At 41.2% G+C, this 23,165-nt stretch overlaps 1 protein-coding gene across 5 annotated transcripts in view; it reads right to left on the reverse strand.

Moving 5' to 3' along the window:
* HECW1 (HECT, C2 and WW domain containing E3 ubiquitin protein ligase 1) overlaps window positions 1–23,165 on the reverse strand; it is a 377,961-nt gene that overhangs the window by 295,153 nt on the left and 59,643 nt on the right. The gene's annotated exons all lie outside the window — the stretch shown is intronic.

A 23,165-nucleotide genomic window follows, 5' to 3' on the forward strand; every position in this document is an offset into this window, starting at 1 on the left:
TAATACTAGGGGGCGCCCTAGCTCTCCCTGCTCCTCGGGACACTTCAGATAGCGAAGATGCCGGGGCCTCTGCCCTTGCCTTACCTCCTGAGTAAGCCCTCCGTCTGCTACGTGTTTCAGACGCTCACATGCGTCCTTTGTCTGAGATGTTATATTGTATTATGTAACTTTCATTCCTATTTTTCACGTTATGCCATGGAATTTTTTAACCATATTCTATAAAAAGTTTAAATTTTAATTTAATCTGAAGCTGGATAGAATCTTTCATTTTCTCTTGGATACGTCACACTTGTCAGAACACATATCTATGCTCCCAGTACATTGTGAACTGTATTGGGTAAGCTGGCTACAATTTTTTTTCTTTTTTGATTATTGCACCTGACTAGCTCTGCATATACAAAGGCTAGTTGTTCATTTAAGACAGTCCGTTCAGGGAAGCTGACCATACTGGATGTGTCTTGGAGATAAAAATAAAGATACTACAAAATCTCTCTGAGAAGAGCCAGCACAGGCCGTGTGCAGAGAACTACAAGTATCAGCAGTTACTATGGACAATAGCTGTTTTGTTTGACCAAGCTGGGGCTAGATCAGCCGTGTACGAATAGCCAGTGTCTGTTCTGTTTAGTTAACACCTGCACAAGAGTAGGAATTTATTTCTACGAGTCTGTTTCGGTGCTGTGCAACTGGGGAAAGCAATAAAAACTGAATTGGCCGTGTGAACGCTTCTTAAGGCCTAATGCCTACCAGAAATAGTGAAGCCCTACAATATATATATATATATATATATATATATATATATATATATATATATATATATATATATAAGCGATGTATATAAAAAGTCTACACACCCCTATTAAAATGCCAGTTATTTTGTTTTGGTCAAAAAACCAAGGAGCGTAATTTCAGAACTATTTCCACATTTAATGTCATCCATAATCTGTGCAAATCCATTGAGAAACAAACAGAAATCATTTTGGTGGGAATTAAAAAATAACCAAAACTATACAAAATTGATTGCATAAGTGTGAACACCCTCTTACAAATGAAGATGTGGTTCTGTGTAAAATAAGTTATTCACACTTAAACTGATGTTAATAGCACACAGTTCCCATAATTTACAGTGATTCGGATTAACCCCATATAAAGCTCCAAGGCATTAGATATACCTTGAAACCCCGTTAAGACTGTTATGATGAAGTGCCTTAAATTTAGCACACCAGTGACATTACGTAGAACTGGACACCCTTCAAAAATTGATGAAAAGACAAGAAGATGGTTGATCTGTGAGAATGCCAAGAGGCCTACTGCAAAATTATAAGAGCTAGAAGAATTTCTGGCAAATACTGGTTGTGTACAGCATGTGACAGCAATCTTCTGTATATTTCTTAGGTCTGGCCTGTTGGGTATGGTGGCAAGGGGAAAGCCTTTCCTTGTGCAGAGAAACATCCAAATCAAAACCTACATCAAGGCTGTGGGGAAAAAGTGTTATGGTCTGATGAGACCAAGGTTGCCATAATTCCAAAATGTATGTTTGGCACAAATCCAACACTGGACATCACCAAAAGAAACGCATACCCCCAGTGAAACCTGGTGGAGGCTGCATTATGCTTGATGGCTGCGTATTAGCAGCTGGAACTGGAGGTTTAGTCAAGGTGGAGGAAATTGTGATCAGTTCCAAATATCAGTCTATTTTACATCAAAACCTTCAGGCCCCTGCAAAAAAAAAACTAAAGATGGAGAGAAATTTTACCCTACACAACGACAATGACTTTAGTTATACCTTCAAATATAAAATAAGAATTCCTTTGAAATGACCCAGACCGGAAACAAATTAAAAATATGTGGGTTTCCCTGAAGACAACTGTACCTAGGAGATGCCGTCGCAATCTTAAAGACAGAAGGAAGAGTGGGCAAAGATTGCTAATTCTACATGGCCATACTTTTAGATTCCTACCCAAAAAAAAGAATGCTGTCATAAATTCAAAGCGTTCTTCAATAAAATATTATCTTTAGGGCTCGCTCACACGAGCCGAGTGCTGTCTGATGTTTTATCGGATCGCACTCGCCCCAGTGTTATTCTATGGGGCAGAAAACAATTGCTGTGTGTAACTCAGAGTTCATTCTTAGCATGGAAATGATGTTTTCTGTCTTCTCTGCACCTGTGCTGCGATTCCCTCACCAGACCACACTCAGATGGTTCTCGGCTCAGACTCTGACAGAGTTTGACCCCAGTGTTATTAGCACAATCGGCCCGATTCTTGAATTGCAGAGATATAACACATTAAAAGTGGGAAAGAGTTCTGAAATTATTTATTTTATATCCACTTTATATAGTGTAAAGTATATTATATGTTCACCAGATATCAGAAGAGGTGTAAGCATGCATAATAATATTAAATGATAGCCGGCCTGTGAAAAAATCAAGACTATATCTTTACAAGTCAGAGAATCTTTAAGCTGATCTCAGGGCTGCGGAGCACCACGGGGAATATGTAAAAATTGAGATCAGTCCACAGTTTCTATTTCAATAACGGGGTAGACGTCTTCTCCCTGTAGGATTCCTCTATGATTTCTACACGCAGGTAATTGCTTCAGCAGGAATTCCAGCAAGCACAGGTTAGCTGATAGCTCAGAAACCTCGAATAACTATACCATGTGCCTGTAAATGTACAGATTTACCCACTTACACAAATGGGTTATGTACCTTCATAATGAAAGACAATGCTAAAAACATTGTTCTTAAAGAGACTCTGTCACCAGGTTTTTGCTACCCCATTCAAAAGCAGCATTAATATAAGGGCAGAGACCCTGATTCCAGCAATTAATCTCTTACTAGGCTGTTTGCAGCGATTTTGACAAAATCATTATTATCTGCTGCAAATCTACCAGTTCTCAAAACTTCTGAACTCTGTATAACCGCATCACACTACTCATTGACTGCTTTCTATGTGCACTGTGCATGGGCAGAAAGCTACCACTTAGTGGTGGGGGACAAGGTTGTATAGAACTCATGAATATAGAGGAATACGTGGCACCAGGTTTACTAGTCCTCTAGTGATAATCTGCTGATAAAACAATGATTTTATCAAAACAACAGCAAGCAGCCCAGTATATGGCCCATTGCTGGAACCAAGGGCTCCATCGTTACATTATGCTGCTTCTCTCATTAGGTGGCAAATATCAGGAGGCAGAATTACTTTATAAGAAATTTGCATGTCCTGTATACTTGAATAATGGGGGCACAAAGCTTCAGGAAATTATATTACTGCAAAATGTTGAAAATTTTGGTGCATGCCACATTTGCTCTAAAGTTTGTGATTTTTATTTTATGTTTTATGTTTCTATTTTCACTTTTCAAAAGTGACAAGGAAATTGTGTGGGGTTAATTAAAAAAAAGTGCAGCCACTAGAGATGGTGCAATCAAATTGCCTGATCTTTTGAGTAGATGACCTGGTACAACACCACGTGTATGTCACACCGCAACAATGACATCATGCAAGGACAGCTAATGAAAAGGGCAGACAGTAATGCCATCAGGGAGGAGGCGATCCACAGGTAGACAAGAGATTATAGATGTAGCAGCTGGACCGGTGTAATAGGACAATTTAACCCCTGTCCAGATTAAACCTGGTATAGTTTGGACCAGGCCAAAGTATTCCCCGGGGGAAAAATTGTCCTAGGCCAAACTATGCCCCTCCAGGCTACAGTATACCCCTCTATTTTATGAGCCCTTGTAAATGAGATAGATTTTAGATGCCATTTTTTTAATAACTTAAAACGAACTTACACGTAGTGGGAAGGAATTTGTGTTGTTAATCACACGATAAAGATTGATCTTCCAATACGATGTGTCTGGTAACGGACTACAGTCATCACATCTGAGATTACACTGTTGTCCGATAAGATAAGGGATTTTACCTTAAGGTACCGTCACACATAACGATATCGTTAACGAAATCATTATGCGTGACAGCGACCAACGATCAGGCCCCTGCTGGGAGATCGTTGGTCGCTGGGGAAAGTCCAGGACTGACTGTGAGCGCCGGCCGGCCGTAAAGCAAAGCACAGCGGTGACGTCACCACTGTGCTTTACGGCCGGCACTCAGTCAGTGCGGGAAGCTGAAGGCGAGGGACGTGACCAGACACTGGAATGTAAGTATGTAGTGTTTTTTTTTTTACATTTACAATGGTAACCAGGGTAAACATCGGGTTACTAAGCGCGGCCCTGCACTTAGTAACCCGATGTTTACCCTGGTTACCCGGGGACTTCGGGATCGTTGGTCGCTGGAGAGCTGTCTGTGTGACAGCTCTCCAGCGACCAAACATCGACGCTGCAGCGATCGACATCGTTGTCTAGATCGCTGCAGCGTCGCTTAATGTGAAGGTACCTTTAGAATGCAATTGTAACCTGATCTTATCACTTCACTGTTTTTTTCACCTTTCTATCATCCTCAGACACACAGCTGCTTTTCATGTGTAACTACTGAGAAGTGCGGTAGGATTCTTTACCTCATCTCTTTGTGAAAATCTAATATTTTTAAAGATTGAAGTTTTTCTGGTTCAAGTAATAAAAGTCTATGTGTTTAGAACTTTAAGATTTAAAGCCGTTATCTTCTAATATATCTTACCTGACAAATCTGAACCCCCAAAATTAAGGTTGAAAAATGAAGTAATTCTTGTGTACACCACTCAACGCTGCTGATATCAAGTGTTGCATAATCCGTTATGAGGGGGTATGAAATGACTTAGGCCAGTTTATACCCGGAGTAGAAATTGGTTTAGGCCATAACATACCAGGGGTATAATCAAGCCTGGGCCGCTTTATTCCTGCATATAGTCTAGACTCGGGGTATACTATAGCTTTATTTGTTAGACAAACTTATACCTGCTTATATCTATTGTAGATTTCAAACTTGGGCAGATGGACGGAGAACAAAATACCAAAATAATTAAAGGGTTTTTTCAGGCACAAAAAAACTGAAAAAAAAATGAGTTGGCTGTCCCTGTAATGTGTCTCCAACCCCTGGATATTTTTCTTATCTCACCTTGGGCCTCTGTGAGCCTATCCTTGTGGTTCTTTTCCTCTATACAATATTTCCCACAAGTTAGTATGTTGTGTTGTGGTTTCTCTATCCACAGCTTCCTCTATGGCTTCTGCTTTCCCTCCTTCCCTATAAAACTTGCTAATGATCACAGGCTGTACCCTATAACATCACCATTTAGGACACACTGAGGAGTTGTTGGGTGAGTTCTGCCTCAGGCATGAGGTGAGGTGCTTGACTGACAAGATACCCAACATTCAAAGCACAGACAGGAAATCTCTGTGCTCTGTGCTTTGACTGCATTGTAGCAGGAAGGAGCCAGAGATATAACAAGTAAATTATGAAGTTTCTTCATTTCACATTTGCTTTATAATAACTTAATTCAATAATCTGTGTGCTCCAAAAAACCTTTCAAATTCATACAATTGGCATACCTTACTCACACATAATGTTGTTTATGTTTGACATAATAAATGTGAATATTAGCAAATTTCCAAAGTATAGCAAAATGCACTCCCCATAGGCTTCTATACAGTATGATGCACCCCCATAGGCCTCTATGTAGTAAAAGGCACTCCCCATGAGCCTCCGTACAGTATAATGCACTCCCCATAAAATATTCAATACTCACCTCTCTTCCTCGTTCCCTCGCTGCTCTGATCTCTGCAGCGAGCGCTCTGATCACCACACATCTCAGCACATTGGGCGCCATGTAATGACCCCATCGTGCACGCTGCACTGAGACGTCAGGCGTAGAGAGGCAATGATGAGGGAAGGGGCTTTCAAATCATGATTGCCTTCAACTAAATTTGCGATGATGGGCAGGGGGGCCCGATGCCAAAGCTGACACTGGTCCCCCCGGCTTACAGCATTGATCATGTCTCCCTGCACTGCCGTAGAATTCACGCCGATTCAGTTAAAAGTAGAGTAGCTCCGGGTTGGCCCCTCAGAGCGCAGAGCCCGGGAGTACTGCACCCTGTGCCCCTCCGGTAGCTACGCTACTAGTACAATAAATTCTTTAACACGGTGACAAAGGACATATTACAAGACAACTTTTTGATTATTATATGGGATGAACTGGAATAATGTTTGAGTGGGTCTTAGAATTTAAACTTTGAGAGGTTACTAATACAATTTACACCTATCCACAAGAATCAATGACCCCCATACATTTTAAACCATAGAAGCTGCTGTGCGTAATTCTTCTATGGGGAAGTTCTACCAGTCAAATGGGCGATACATATTTTAGTTGGAAACCCAATTTGTTTCTGATAATCCTGTCACTGTGTTTATTTGGTACAATGGAAATATTATTTTGCAATAATTGTTTGCACCTTCCAACCTTTCTTAAGTATCAGTAATTCATGGCAGTTGTTCAATCAATATCAATCTTCAACCTCCAAAGTTGCAAGAAAATATTTCCCAGCATCAATATTATCACATTTTAATGTATTTTCTTTAAAAGATGGTCACTAGGGAAACAACACAACTATCAGCTTTGACTTGGATTCTCTTGACGTCTCTTATTTTAGTCAGATGTAGTCACCACGTCTCTTGCTACAAACTGTAACCACACTGGATGCAAGGAGCCGTGAATATTTAATACGATATCTTGTAATAGCTGCCAAGATTCCCTTTATTTTGGTCTTCAACTCATATTCGTTATTAAATATGCATCCCACTTCAGGTTCAGCGAATTGTCCATGCCTCGTCAGCTTGGCATTCACATACAGTCATACATGTTAAGAATGTATGCAGGAATGTCTACTGATTCTGCCGTCAGATCCGTATAAATCAATGTACGAGGTTAGTAACATTATATGTAGAGTATGAAGGATTCAGCACTCAAAATCGATTAAAAATCCAAATCTTCATCAGTACCTCCAAAAATTTTACAATACAACGACGTAAACTGACGCATCTCAGGTGGAGAGCACACCCTTACTCATAGGACACCTCACTTACATGGTGTAATCACCTTCAAACCTATACAAATAGTACATGTTACAGATGAGCGAATATTTAAATGTTCGTTTCGAATTACAATTGACTGTTTTGCAATATTCGCCAAGTTATTCGTCGAATATTCTCTGAACGTCATTGGAGTCAATGAGAGGAAAAACAAACGCATACACAACACCTTCAAACGGGCCCAAAAGCTGCCAAAATATATCAAATTATGGCCAGACACCAGGAAAGTTGCCTCAATTCACCCACAGTACAATTTTTAGAATGTTACAGCAGCAATCAGCCATGCATGAGGCATCAGGGTCCGGGCCAGCATTTACAGCTTTGAATTGAACTTCAAATTAAGATGAGGTGGGTGAGGGATTGGTGTAGGCCTGCTGTGCTGGGAGACCTGATATCACATGCAACAGCTCAACCTGCTTTTATGCTCAGGTGGCACAAATATCAGTTTTGTAGACTACTATTGTCAGAAAAATGTAAGGATAGTAACACGGGTAGTTGACTCAAAGGAGGAGGCCTGCTGGTCTGGGAGCCCTACTGCTACAGGCAACACACATGAAGGAGACTCAACCATGAGTCTTCAATTTTTAAAAAATTAGGGGCAGACATCAACAAAGTGGCATCAATTTCACCAGAGAAAATATTGTATAGTACGGACCTACATCTCTTTCACTACAGCCAACCCAGCAGATGTAGACCCAATCAACACTCTTCAAATTTAAAATAATTAGGGGCAGACACCACCAAAGAAGCATCAATTTCACCAGAGCAGAAATAGTATAATGGGGACTGGCACGTCTTCCACTTCAGCCAACCCACCAGATGGAGGCCCAATCAGGACTCTTCAAATCTAAAATATTTAGTGGCAGACACCACCAAAGTGACATCAATTTCACCAGAGTAGAAATAGTATAATAAAGACGGACACATCTTCCACTACAGCCAGCCCAGCAGATGGAGACTTAATCAGGACTCTTCAAATTTAAAATAATGAGGGGCAGACACCACCAAAGTGGCACCAATTTCACCAGAGTAGAATTAGTACAAAGGGGAGCAATATCTCTTCTACTACAGCCAACCCAGTAGATAGAGACCCAATCAGGAGTCTTCAAATATAAAATAATTAGGGGCAGACACCGCCGAAGTAGCATCAATTTCACAAGAGTGGAAATAGTATAATAGGGAACGACATGTCTTCCACTACAGCCAACCCAGCAAATGAAGACCCAACCAGGACTCTTCACATTTCTACAAATCAGTGTTAACATCTGCAGAAGCAACAGCAGGCACAGAAGCCCTAGTAAAGATATCAGATTGCAATTACACAGTAATTACATTGCCTAGTCTGTACAGACTGTACAGACTGTATAGTCTGTACAGTCTGAGATTGCAAAAATCCTTGGAGATCCATGACTTGTTCGTCTTGATGAAAGTTAGGCGGTTTACGCTTTCAGGGGACAGCCGGATGTGCTTATCCATCAGGACACCACCAGCAGCACTGAAGACACATTCTGAGAGAACGCTGGCTGCTGGGCATGCTAAAACCTCGAAGGCATGACTCAGGCTCAGGCCACTCATCCATTTTTGAAGACCAAAATGTGAAAGGGTTCAAACCCTCCCTGATGGTATCGATTTTGAATACTAAATACTCCTGTACCATCCTCTTCATTCATTCACCACGTCAGTCTTGAACTCTGTTGTGCTGGTGCACATGCTCATCTAAAAAATGTGTCAAAGAACTCACAGAATTTGCTTCTGCCACTTACACTACTGCTGCTGCTAATGTTATGGCGTTGACGAATTGACGTGACGGAGCTTGGAAGTCTAAAGCTGCGAAGCACACTGTGTGCCTTACTGTTTTCTTGGGAAAAAACTCTCTTAAGGTTGTGTAAAAGTGTGTTTCGATACTCCAGCATTCGTGGGTCTCTTTCCAGAGCGGGAAGCATCTGGCAAAACTTACTTTTTTTTTTTTTTTAATAAAGTATCTTTATTGAAGTTTTCCAACAATTTTTACACGAACATACTACCCGCTTCAGGTAAACACAGAAAATTAAGAACAACTGGGAAGGGGGAAAATGGGACATGGAAAGGGAAAGACCAAATTAAATTAAAAGCAAAAATTCCCATTCTACAAAGCAAGAAAGAAAAAAAGGGGGACAAAACAAATGGTCTTCACCACTGTAAGAAAGAAAACATCTCCTTTTGGAGCTTCTAGCCGTGCAATCATTATTATTGCTCGTGGGATAAACATGGATCATATCTCTCGCAATCCTCTTTATTAAATCAAGCCCAATATATCTCACTAATTCCCTCAATGGGAGCTCTGGTTCATCCATCCAGGCAGCCCAAAGCTGTTGAAATTTATTAATATTCCTTTTTTTTTGTACACACCTTTTTTCCAAACTTATAAACCAGTTTATTTTGTTGATATATTTCTTTTTGTTGGGCTCTCAGTATCTAATCAGTGTTGCACTATTAGTTTCCTTGCTAAATACAGCATTCTTGCATAGTTATTTTACCTGGCTCAGTTGTCTGTAGATCTTCCACATACCGCAGCACACAAACTAAGGGTGTAGTTTCCAATACCACCTTAAACACTCATCTAATTAATCCTAGTACTTTCCTCCAGTATCTCTCCAGCTTAGGACATGATCACATCATATGAAGTAGAGTAGCCGGCTCCACGCCACACCTAGGACAGCATGCGTCTGCTCTGACCCCAATCTTACACACAAACTCCGGTGTTCTATACACCTTATGTATTAGATAAAGTTGAGAAAGTCTATGCGCTTCACTAAGAGAGAGTTGAGGTACCCTTTCCAATATCTCTATCCATTGACCTTTTTCTATTGGGTCGATCTCTGCCTCCCATCTCACTTTACAGTGAATTGGGTGTTTGCTTAGCACTAATGTTAATAAAAATGTATATAGCGATATTATCCCAGATGAACTATTTGATCTACTAATTAACTGTATAACAGTATTTGGTACATAGACTTTCAAACCACTCTCCGTAAAGTCCGCATTGAACGCATGAGGTAGCTGGAGGTATTTATAAAAGTCCTTTGGATTGAGATCAAACTCCTCCTGTAATTGTGCATAACATTTGAGTACATTTTCTAATAGCAGCTGGGATGCAATTATAACGTGTATCTAACAGACTGACAACCCAGTAGTCAGCATTATTTCGAATCATAACTATATGGAGATCATGTTGCAGATAGTGCAGCAAGAAGGCACTCATATGTCGGGCTCTTCCATGAGGTCCAAGCCCATGTTGTGTTGGGCTGGGCAACAGTGATGCTTGTTTCCTCTGTCCCCTCCTGCCAACCACGAACAACAGAGAGGGGATGATTATCCTCTTCATCTCCTGACAGTTGCTCGCCCATCACCTCTTCCTCCTCCATTTGTTCCTCGGATTTTGCACCTTCACTAACAGTTTGCCTGGTATTACCAGCCCCCTCGATCACAGTAATCCACACTCCCTTGGCACCCGCCTGTGTGACGACAGTCTTGAATTTAGAGAGAATGTTAACTTCCACATCCTCCTCTGCTTCCTCCTCTTACTCTGGGACCACCACCTCCTCCCACAGGCTAATCAAAGTCTTCTCCAGCATGTAGATGACCGGACTACTGATGCTGATGACAGCATCATCAGTGCTATCCATCTTAGTAGCTATTTCGAAACTGTGCATTAGAGTGCAGAGGTCCTTATTCTGTGCCCACTCCATAAATGTGATATGCGCCATGTCTGTACTGCATGAGTCCAGGCTATACGACATGACATACTACATCAGGGCTTGTTGCTGTTGCCACAGTTGCTGCAACATGTGCAGAGTGAATTTCCACCATGTCGGCACATCGCATATCAACCTGTTAACTGGCATGGACAATGATCTCTGCATTGATGCAAGTCAAGGACCTGAGGGGTGCGAATGGCGGAAGTGAGCACAAAGCTTCCGTGCTTCCTGCAGCAGCTCACCCAGGCCAGAATAGTGGGGAAGAAATTGCTGTACTACCAGGTTTGCACCATTATCGGACAAGGCCTTCCTTGGATCCAGGTTCAGCAGAGACAGACATTGCTAAGTTGGCCTGGAGAGCTGTCCACAACTCTTCAGCTGTATGACTACGATCTCCAAGGCATATCAAATTTAACACTGCCTGATTGTAGTGGGGATTTGATCTGCGCTGTTGGAACATGTGTCTCATTAAGGCAGAGGTTAAGGGCATAGGTGGAGGCCCTACAGGAGGTAGAGGAGGCAGTAGCAGTGGAGGAAGTGTGAAATACAGAGGTTTGTCCTGCAACCCTTGGGGATTCCAAGACTTGTGGAGCAGCCCCTTCCCCGCCTGCCCCACAACCACCAGAGTCACCCAGTGCCCAGTCAGCGAGATCTAACGCTCTTGGCCATACTTACTTGTCCAAGTGTCTGTGGTGAAATGCACCCTGGCAGAAATAGATTTAGTTAGGGAACGGGTGATGTCTGCGACATGCTGGTGTAGCGCAGGCATAGTTTTCTTAGAGAAGTAATGGCGACTGGGCAACTGGTACTGGGGGTCTGCGACTGCCATATGCTTGCAGAAACCGTGTGCTTCTACAAGGGGGAAAGGGAGCATTTCCGTGACCAACAGTTTGGAGATGGTGAAGTTCAGCCTCTCAGCTTTGTCATGTGTAGAAGGAAACAATCTTTTACGTGACCACAACCGCAGTACCGTGAGTTGGCTGCAATGCTGAGAGAGGTAAGAGTACAGTGAAACAGAGAAACTGCTGTACCATGAGTGAGGTGCAGGCGGAGACATTACGGTGGATTGATAAAGTTGTGGTGTGCTCGTTCTCTGAGATCAGTAAAAAAAAAGCAGGCATGTCAGCTTCTGTTACAGCTGATGGGCTCTCACTCAGCCTGACTGGAGTGGGTAAAGAACTGGAGGTTCTGCGGTTGGAGACCTGTGTCACAATACTTGGCACGGTAACAGAGGAGGAAGAAGCAGCAGATGTGGTTGATGGAGTGGCTGATGGTTGTTGAGGTCAGCTGGTAAGCATTTTAATGCAGTAGGATTACCAGAGTAAAGCATTTCAATTACCCATGTGAAGGTTAATGCATATAGTAGTCAAATTATAGCACTTTTTCCCTCTACTCAGTTTTTTTTTTTTGCAAAGTTGGCAGATAACGTGAGTTGACTCATCCTTTGTGGTGTGAAAAAAGGTCCAGGCTAGGTAACCCTTGCTGCCCCTGCGAGCTGCAGACCTGCGTACTCTGCTAGCCACAGCCACAGTTGTGGCTGAGGACGCAGTTCTCATCGTGACTGCATCACTATGGGTCTGCAAAATTCAGCACAATGTAACCTCATCATATTACTCCTCCTACATCTCCTCGGATGTCCTAATCTGCTGTGTGCCTCTGAGTTCACGCCAAGTGCGATCTACAGCCTCATCACCATCCTGTGTTATTACATTCTCAGATATCTGAGCCTCATCAGGATCACCTCTTCCTCCAAGGGTTAACGTTTGGTGATGAGAGTCAGGATACTGTTCGGACACTGCCTCATCCTGCCCCGTCTCAAGCTAAAAAAGTTTTGGGCACTGGTGTAGATGATTTCCTCCTTTTGTCTCTGTGAAGCATTGGAGTACATTTCTGATGCCCATGGTATAGAATGTGTGAACAGTTTTGAAGACTCACCCATTATTATTATTATTTATTTATATAGCACTATTAATTCCATGGTGCTGTACATGAGAAAGGGGTTACATATAGAGTTATAGTTATCGTTTACAGTAAACAAATTTACAGTGACAGACTGGTACACAGGGGAGAGGACCCTGTCCTTGCGGACTTACATTCTATGGGATAGTGGGGAAGAGACAGAGGGTAGTGGTTCCCTACAGTCTGTGGTAGTCTGTGGTTCCCTACAGTCAGTTGGGTGGTTAGAGAGTTGTGACGCGGGGGGATCAAGGGTAATTCGGGTGCCACCTCTGTGGACTGTACTGAATGTGATGAGGTGGAAGAAGAGGAGGAGAGGCCACTTGAAGCTGCACTTGCTCTTTCTGGGCCTCATCAACAAGGCATGCCACTGTGCGGCTGCCAAAGAAAGGTAGTGGAGTAGCCCGCTCAGTAACAGAAGTTGCCAGTTGTGTTTGTATAGGAAGTGACGTCATTGGCTCACTAGTGCTTTCACTAACATTACCTCCAACCCCACGTACACCTTGAACACCAAGCCTAATCCCCTTTCCACCACGTCTTCGGTTTTTCACAGTCATGTTTCCAGATAGTGGTTTAGGAGCACAGTATTAGGAACAAAAAATAGATTTTTTCCTCTGCACACAGCTGAATTTCAGCTGCACTAAATGATAAGGTGAAATATGGCGTGCTGAATCGCATTAGTCACAAAAAAAAGAATTGTTTCAGTGTGGATGAGGCCTGTATGACAAAAAAGATACGCTCCAAGCAAATATAAAATGAGATCGCCCCTACTGTATGACATTAGTAACACAAGAAAGAATTGTTTCAGGGTATGCCTGTATGACAAAGATATACTCCAAACAATTTCAAACTGAGATCTCCCCTACTGTATCAAGTTAGTAACAGAAGAGAGTATTTTTTTTAGTGTGGATGAGGCCTGTATAACCTAGAAGATATGCTCTAAACAATTTCAAACTCCGATTTAGCCTGCTGTATCATGTTTGTCACAGAAAAATATATATTTTTTACTGTGCAACAGCTGTGCAGAAAGATGAATTTTTTTTTCCCAATAATCTTTATTGGGAGAAGAAAGATGAATTTTACCTCCACTAAATGACAAGGTGAGATATGGAATGTTGAATAATGTTAGCAACTGCAAAACAATATTTTTTTTACTGTGCAACAGCTCTACACACAGAACCATTTCACCGCCACAAAATGACAAGATGGGATATGGCGGGCTGTATCACATTTAGCAACAGAAAAATAGTTGTTTTTTTTACTGTGCAATAGCTGTTCAGAAAAATGAATTTCACCACCACTAAATATCAAGGGAGGATATGGCGGGCTGTATCATGTTTAACTAAAGATTTTTTTTCTTGTGGAGAAAGATGAATTTCACTAAATAACAGGGTGAGACATAGCGTGCTGAATCACGATAGCAACTTCCAAAAATATTTATTTTTACTGTGCAATCGGTCAAGTCACAGAACAATTTCACTGCCACTAAATGACAAGGTGGGATATGACGTGACGTATCACGTTTAGAAACTGAAAAAAATAAGATTTTTAAAGGTCTACTTGTGCACGGAGCACAATAGGAGCAGTGCACAACACACTTCTATGAAATGTGCTCTGCTGTCTTTGTCTGTGGACCTCAGTAATGGCACAAAAAAAACTGCTGGAAGGTTGATTTTATAGCCACACCAGACAATAGCTATCTAAACTATCTGACTTAGAAACAACTGCCTAGTTAACTTGCTAAAATCTATCAGCACCCAGGACCAGTGTCAGGAGCAGCCTCTCTGCATTGTTATATTGACAAAATGGTGCTAAAACAAGATGTCTGCTCTTTATATAGAAAGAGACATGTGATTTCAGCAGCCAATGACACAAGCTGTTATGTCTAGCCATTTTTGATGTTTCCTGTGCCCTGACTGGCTAGCCACAATGTGTACACAAAAAGATGGAAGAAAAAAATTACAGTTTACAAGCACGCTCAGGGCTCTCCCCACACCCTACCCTCAAACACATGCCCCACGGTCATGATACACCACCACTATTGTAGAGAAAGTGCTCCAAATACTTTAGTGGAAACGCAAATATTTTTCCGCACTTTTAACAAATGTTCCCAATTTTTACTGATTTTATCAAAATTTGCTCGTGCTTCCGATTACAAATCCGAATGTGCCATGTTAGTGCCGAATTTATGTTTGGCGATAAGTTTTTGGACATATTCGCTCATCTTTAGTGTACATCCCATGATGCAGTGCTCACCTAAAATCCTATTTAACCTAACAAGGTTAACCTAACCTTATATACAGTATGAGCCCACACATATCCTCCCATATAAAGAATGAGCCACCACATAGCCTCTTTTCATACAGTATGAGCTCTCACATAGCCTCCTATATACATGCAAACATGCCATACAAATATGAAAAAAACACATACTCACCCTGCTCCCATGCACTGGCGTTTCTGGTGCACTGACTCTCCAAACAGCAGACGCGAGGTAATGATGTCATTGAATCATCTGTCTCAGTCACACACGCTAACTGGTGGAAGGAGCTGGTGCCCTTCCCTCCATCAAAGTAATCACAGCTGTCTGCATCCTGATAATGCGGATATCGGTGATATCGAGAAGCGGGTGGCGGTGGACGAGGGCATCGTGCCGAACCGTGGGACTCTCTTTTCAACACTTTCGCTGTCTTGGTCCGCAGGCTTGACTGGATGCAGATGCATTTGCCCAGCTCTGTTTTTGAGGCATTGGCCCCATATTTCTGGTCACTATTGTCTGAAAATACAGTTTACATTGTATACAGAAAAGGAACAAAATTAGATTCACCACCTCTTCCCTCTAATAAAGTCACAATGAAAACCAAATAAAGTGAATCTTTACAGATCTCCTCAGATCTAAACCAGATTTTTCTGTAGTAAGTTTTAACATCCTATTTATCCTATGTACAGTAGGGAACACACCTAGGACACACCTAGGACCATATTATTCAACAGGAATTTTTGAAGTATAAATGATGAAAAATATGTTTTTAATCTTGTATATACACTGCTATACGCGCAGACTGCCGACTTGTAAATCCTTACAGCATGTGCACTGGATTTTCCGATGCCGGGAAAGGGCGATTATGTGACCGCAAGTATGCAATTTGCACACCTCTGGCCACATTCTGACGAGACGGCACTTGGTCGCATGTATGTATACTTGTTGTCATGTGCCCATCACTACCGGCGTCGGAATCAGAAAATCTGCTTAGCATACAGTATGTTGCAATTTCTATGTTGAGGAGTGTATTTATGCTATAAACTCACCATACACAACACAATCATGCTTACATGAACAATTTACAATGGTGACTACTGGGACAACTAGAACTTTATCTTCTGTTACATCGCATTGACCCTAACCAGCAGTTTCCACTAGCCTAATGTCTCTCAGCATCTGACAATACTTCCAGGCTATGTTCATGGTCAACTATTAACTGGAAAGTCTGTAGCAAGAGCCAACCTCTTATTTGCGTTATTCACAATCTACAATACTGGACTGTCTTAGCTGAGTGCAAGCTGAATTTGTAACTACAACTTCTGGCCGGAGTGCAGGATGAAACTGTGTAAAGGTACCTTCACACATAACGATTTCGTTAACGGTATCGTTGCAACGTCACGCTTTTTGTGACGTAGCAACGATCCCGCTAACGATCTCGTTATGTGTGACGGCGACCAACGATCAGGCCCCTGCTGGGAGATCATTGGTCGCTGGGGAATGATCAGGACCTTTTTTTGGTCGCTGATCACTCGCCGTCATCGCTGTATCAGCGTGTGTGATGCCGATCCAGCGATGTGTTCACTTGTAACCAGGGTAAATATCGGGTTACTAAGCGCAGGGCCGCGCTTAGTAACCCGATATTTACCCTGGTTACCATTGTAAAAGTTAAAAAAAAAAAACAGTACATACTCACATTCCGATGTCTGTCACGTCCCCCGCCGTCAGCTTCCCTGCACTGTTAGCGCCGGCCGTAAAGCAGAGCACAGCGGTGACGTCACCGCTGTGCTGCTTTACGGCCAGCGCTGACACAGTCAGTGCGGGGAAGCTGACGGCGGGGGTTACAATGGTAACTAGGGTAAATATCGGGTTACTAAGCGTGACCCTGCACTTAGTAACCCGATGTTTACCCTGGTTACCCGGGGACTTCGGCATCGTTGAAGACAGTTTCAACAATGCCAAAGTTGTTCCCCTGATCGTTGGTCGCTGGAGAGAGCTGTCTGTGTGACAGCTCCCCAGCGACCACACAACGACTTACCAACGATCATGGCCAGGTCGTATCGCTGGTCGTGATCGTTGGTAAGTCGTTTAGTGTAACGGTACCTTAAGGTCTATTTTATTCAGAATATTCATGAGAGCAAACTATCAGTCTTATCCTTCTCTAGCCAAGATAAAGGTCACATAGATCTAATTTGAAGCTTAACATTCAGAAACTGATTTGTGGGATCAGTATAATTGATAATCTTGTTATGAAGCCTAAGTAATCATAGTTTTAATTGTCTGCGCAGACTGATTCTACTTAGCAGTTTGACATTTTAATGAGAATGGTGTGTAATTTTATCCTTCTTTTAAGGAGGGAAAGAAATACAACACACTGCCTTACCATACTGAGTGTCATATAGGTGATGATGACAAATAGATATCCATAGGAATGCATTTGAAAAGATGTTTCATAGTTTTCGTTACCTGTTTTATTGCCATCAGACACTAAATTAAACACCCTGATACACACTTGGAGGACATGCTGCAGATACACTTCTGTTAATTGTGAAGTAAAAATGACCCATCGCACCATTCAGAGTAATAAAAGACTTTTAATTAGTGGTCCATCATGACGCTGTTTCGGTTCATTAGTGAGAACCTTTTTCACTTAAATTTCTACACAATTGGTTTTAACAATATTTTGAATTTTAAATAAAAAAAAGGTTTGTAACATTATTTTTAGAGTCTCCATACACATTAGATTACAGCTGGCCAAACCCTCTGATATTGACGGAGTACGCTGGCAGTCTAATGTTTATGGGGCCTGCTGACTTTCCCGTGAAAGATGATGTTGAGGAAGAGAAGAATCTTACACAGTGGATTTCTGAAGGCTGACCCTTCTGTTGAAGGCTGACCCTTCTGTTCTCCAAGAGATAAGCACAGGAGTCTGGAGGAGGACACAGAGGAGTTAGTCAGCAGTTCATTCATAGAGAATAGTGATGAGCAAATGCACTTGGATAAGGTGTTATCGGAGCATGCCCATGTGCCAACCGAGTGTATTCAGCATGTTTGGAAAATATGCTTGAGTCCCCGCGTCTGCATGTCTAGTGGCTGTTCGGCAGTCACAACACATGCTGGGATTGTCCCTTTATTAAGCAATCCCTGCATGTGTTGTGGATGTCGATCAGCCACTAGACATTAAACCGCGGGGACTAAATATACTATTCGAGCATGCTGAAGACACTCAGCACACGAGCATGCTCGAATAAGACTTCTTTCACATTTCCGTCAGCAAGGCGGCCGTCATAATGCGTCAATGTGATGTACCGACGGATGTGCACAAAATAGGGAAAACTGTGTGTAACGCATCCAGTGTTTTGACGGATGCGTCGAATTAGGCGCTGCCTGAATTTGAATGGATAAAATTCTGGAGAGAGAGAGATAATTTTTCCCTGACTAGAAAATCCTTCCAGACATGCTCAGAATTAAAAAATGGGATACGTCGCTGGATTCCTGTGTTTGACGGTCAGCAACCGATCCTGCGTCCATAGGCTTCCATTATAGCCAACTAAGGAAAGCGCAGGACCCGTCGCTATTTTCTGACGGATCCAGTGCACGACGGATGAAACGGATGGCCATCCATCACAATCCGTCGCTAATACAAGTCTATGGGGAAAAAAAACAGGATCTTGCAGAAAATTTTGCAGGATCCTGTTTTTTCAAAAATCGACAGATTTCGACGGGAGGAAAAAGACGGAAGTGTGAAAGAGGCCTAACACCTTATCCAAGCGGATTCGCTCATCACTAATAGAGAACTCAGCCCTCGGGAGAGACAGTTGGTCAACAGCAATCTAGTGTGTGTAAGAACTTTTTCATTTTTCCATTGATGGAACTGTGTGACAGCTTGTTTTTGAGCATCAAGCTGTTTTATTGATACCATTTTAGAGTACAGCTAATGTTTCAATCACTTTTATTGTGGTTTTTGTGGGAATTGCTTTGACTAAAAAAGGTTAGTTGTGGCGTTTCAAGCTTTATTCTATTTCACTGATCAGCATTTGAGTAAATATTTTTCTGTTTTATTAGTTCAGTCAATTACATATGCAACAAAACCAAATATGTTAATATATATAAATGTATACATATACTTTATATATGTATATATTTGATATGGCCCCCACATAGCGATGATCACAACATTGAGTCAGTCTCGAATTACATGAAGAGACAGAAGGACTTGCACAAGTTTACTTCCACAGAAGATCTGTTGTTAGTTCTCCAAGATATTTGGAACAAGCGCCCTGCCGAGTTCATTAAAAAACTGGGTGAAACTGTACCAAGTACAATTGTTGTGGCCATCATTGATTTGATTTAGATTTCTCTTTTGTTCATTTACTTAGCATTTTGTTAGCTTAAAAAAAATAATAAACTGTATTTTTAAAAGTACTCTTATTTTGCAGCATTCTTTCCACACGTGCCTGAATCTTTTGAATAGTACTGTATATACAGTCATTGTCAAAAGTATTGACACCCTTGATCTTCTTTACCAGAAAATGAAGCACTTCTCCCAGAAAATTATTGCAATTACACATGTCATGATAGACACATATTTATTTCCATTGTGTGTATTTGTACAACACAAAAAAAAACAAGGCAAATTGGTCATCATTTCACACAAAATCCTCAAAATGGGCTGGGCAAAATTGTTGACACCCTCAACTTAATATTTGGTTGCACACCCTTTGGAATAAATAACTACAATCGCTTCCTATAACCATAAACAAGCTTCTCCCACCTCTAAACTGGAATTTTGGACCACTTGGGAGCCTGTCCGATTAGTATGATCAGTCCAGATGGTTATTAAAAGTATGTTTCTGAAACGTCACAGGATTTCAGAGTCAAACATGCCTGTCTGTGATCATACGATCGTACAGCCAGTGCCCAATCCGTGGGCAGCATGTATCATGTTCTTTTGAAGAAAAGATTTCTACTGCTACTGGAACAATTTTAGGCTTTGAAAATAAAATTTCACTAAAAATGCATTGTGCTACTGGTCTCCTAACAAAACTGCATATCTAAATGAAGGATGTAACAGGGCTGTGACCTTGAAATCAATGAAGCAGAAAAGTTCAATAACAGCAATAGTTAGGCAGGAGCGACATTAGAGTTAGGCAGGGGTCACATTAGCATAAAGCATCTGATGCAAGAGCATCAGATGTGATATGCTAATAACGCTCGGCTCAAACCGCTGCTGTGAGAGGGAGCCGAGTGTCAGTGCTCTGATCCTCTCTGACAATGACAGTACGTCATGATTTTCTGTGCTATACCATAGAAAGTGATAGTTGCAGGGCATTATGGCAAAGCCAATGTTGTTACGTCTGAGGTCAACCTTTTGTACTTGACGTCATCTTCTACAATACGTAAACTGGCAGTGGGTATTTTTTTGTGACTCAAGCAAATCGAAACTCAAATTTTCCAAATGCGCTGGGACCTGTGACTTTTATAACATTTGACTCAAAGTTGATTCACACCAAATTGATTAAATCTCCATTACTGATGGCTCATTATATACACCGTGCATTTCTAGCAAAAAAAATGGACAAGGAATTGACGTAAAATTGGTGCTGTAGATTTCACATTGTGAAAAAACGATTTCTAGAAACTGCTGGAATTATTGCAGCTGACGAAAAAAAAATAACAGCACTTTTTAATTTTCTTATCCAGAAATCTGCACTCTGACAAGATTCAGTGAAGTACAGATGTGGTTTAATACATGCAAGAAAATATTCAATTTTATGGAGCAATATTCATTTACACTAAAATCTCTATTAAAGTCAATGTATGGCTAATTATAACCTTAATTTGACCAAACCCGCAGGGGAAAAACTCTGTCTGTTACCTAGAAACAAAAATAGCCCAGATACATCCATGTCTCCAATCATATTTGCTTAATAAATCTGTTATTTTTAGTCTTTCATACTAAACTTCTATATTTATTCTAGGAATGTTTTATTCCCATTATTAGACAGAATTCCCCATCATTAGTTTTGCACAGAAAACATGTGTAATATGTATATTAAAAGGACATTTCTATCCAATATGTATTTATACAAAAATGCACCAAGTATCTATTTATGTAAAGATTAGAGTTGAGCGAATTTGTTCAGATTCAGTTCCGAATATGCTTGGCAGCGAATATTGTTTTTGTAATATTCGTCGAACACAGACAAACGTCATTAGAGTAAATGGGAATAGAAATTACCGAATATGTTCGGAACCGAACATCAAACATACATTCGGCACAAAAAGGGTTCTAATTAGAGTTGTGCGAATTTGCTCGGATTCGGTTCCGAATACGATCGGCAGCGAATATTGGTTTTGCTAGATTTATCGAACACAGCCGAACATCATTAGAGTCAATGGGAGTGGAAATTGACAAATATGTTCGGACTTGATCATCAAATATACATTCGGTACAAATATGGCACGAATATGGCACGAATATGGCAAATTCAGATTCATCGACTGATTCCAAACAAATTCGCTCAACTCTAGTAACGATCCATGATTAGTGGTAATTTATTAAAATAGAAGTAACAGCCGCTGTGATCATACTGTTTACTTTGTACCTGCAGTATGATTTAAACCATGCATATTGTTTCATTCTTTCTATAAATTACCATTGCAAGGATAAGATACTTTGTATTATTAGAGTTAAGCAAAAACAATTTAATGCAAATTGAATTTGTGTTATTTTTTTAGTTATTCACAGAGCCTGGTGAATTTGAACAATTTGAGATTCGTGTTGCATGAATTTTCTAAAATGGCCATTAAACGTTTACACATTGCATAAGCCAGAAAGGGCCCATATGAACTCGGGCGCAGTCATGTGGACTTCCCCATAATGTTTTACAGCTATCACATCCCATAATACAGCCAATCAAGATGAACTAACATAGCCAGTATAAGGCCGGGATCACACATGCGAGAAACACGTCCGTGTCTCGCATGTGAAATCCAAGCTCTGGCGCCGGCACTGTGGAGCGGAGCGTGCGGCCGCATAGGAACACAAGGAGCCGCACGCTCCGCTCTGAAGTGCCGGCGCCAGAGCTTGGATTTCACATGCGAGACACGGACGTGTTTCTCGCATGTGTGATCCCGGCCTAAAAGCAAAATCAGGAAATGCAACAGCCATTTTGTGTTGAATCTGGATAGTGAGAGAACGTCACAGCTCGCAGCTTAGCCATAGTGATAGAGAGAAAGCCGTAAAACAAAATACAAACTGATGAAATAGTACAGATTGTGTGTGGCAGAACAGTAGTGAAGTGTGTAAGGAACAGGGTATTGGTTACTACTGATAAGCATCTATTTCACTTAGCCATATACAGCTCTGACAAAAATTAAGAGACTACCACATCAAAACCCTGTCATGGGCAGCCCAATCTCCAGACCTGAACCCCATTGAAAACCCCTGGAATGTAATGAAGAGGATGATGGATAGTCACAAGCCATCAAACAAAGAACTGCTTACATTTTTGCGCCAAAAGCAATGTGAAAGACTGGTGGAAAGCATGCCAAGACTCATGAAAGCTGTGATTAAAAATCATGGGTATTCCACAAAATATTGATGTCTGAACTCTTCCTGAGTTAAAACATTAGTATTGTTGTTTCTAAATGATTATGAACTTGTTTTTTTTTTTTGCATTGTTTGAGGTCTGAAAGCACTGTTTTTTTTGTTTTTTTTTTACCATTTTTCTTTTTCAGAAAAAAAATACAAAATGTATTGCTTGGAAATTCAGAGCCATGTTGTCAGAAGTTTATCGAATAAAAGAACATTTTACATTTTACTCAAAAATATACCTATACAGAGAAAAATCAGACAAACTGAACGTTTTGCAGTGGTCTCTTAAATTTTTGGCAATGCTGTATGTTGATTTCTCTTTGACATTACTAAGGCTGGGTTTGCATTATAGAGCTGAAAGGGGTTGGAGACCTCAGAATGCTAAACCCATCTTTCAAGGCAGTTAGAGGCTTTAGAGTACTTTCAATTCAAGGTGGATCGATTTGTCAGAAATCAAATTTCCTGGAAAAATTCAGCAAAGCTGGGGAATTCGAATTTCTAGACGTTTTCTCACTGTTTTATAATATATCTACCGTATTTTCTGGCGTATAAGACGACTGGGCGTATAAGACGACCCCCAACTTTTCCATATAAAA

The sequence above is a fragment of the Ranitomeya imitator genome, chromosome 6 (assembly GCF_032444005.1).
Source record: "Ranitomeya imitator isolate aRanImi1 chromosome 6, aRanImi1.pri, whole genome shotgun sequence".
NCBI classification, from domain to species: Eukaryota; Metazoa; Chordata; class Amphibia; order Anura; family Dendrobatidae; genus Ranitomeya; species Ranitomeya imitator.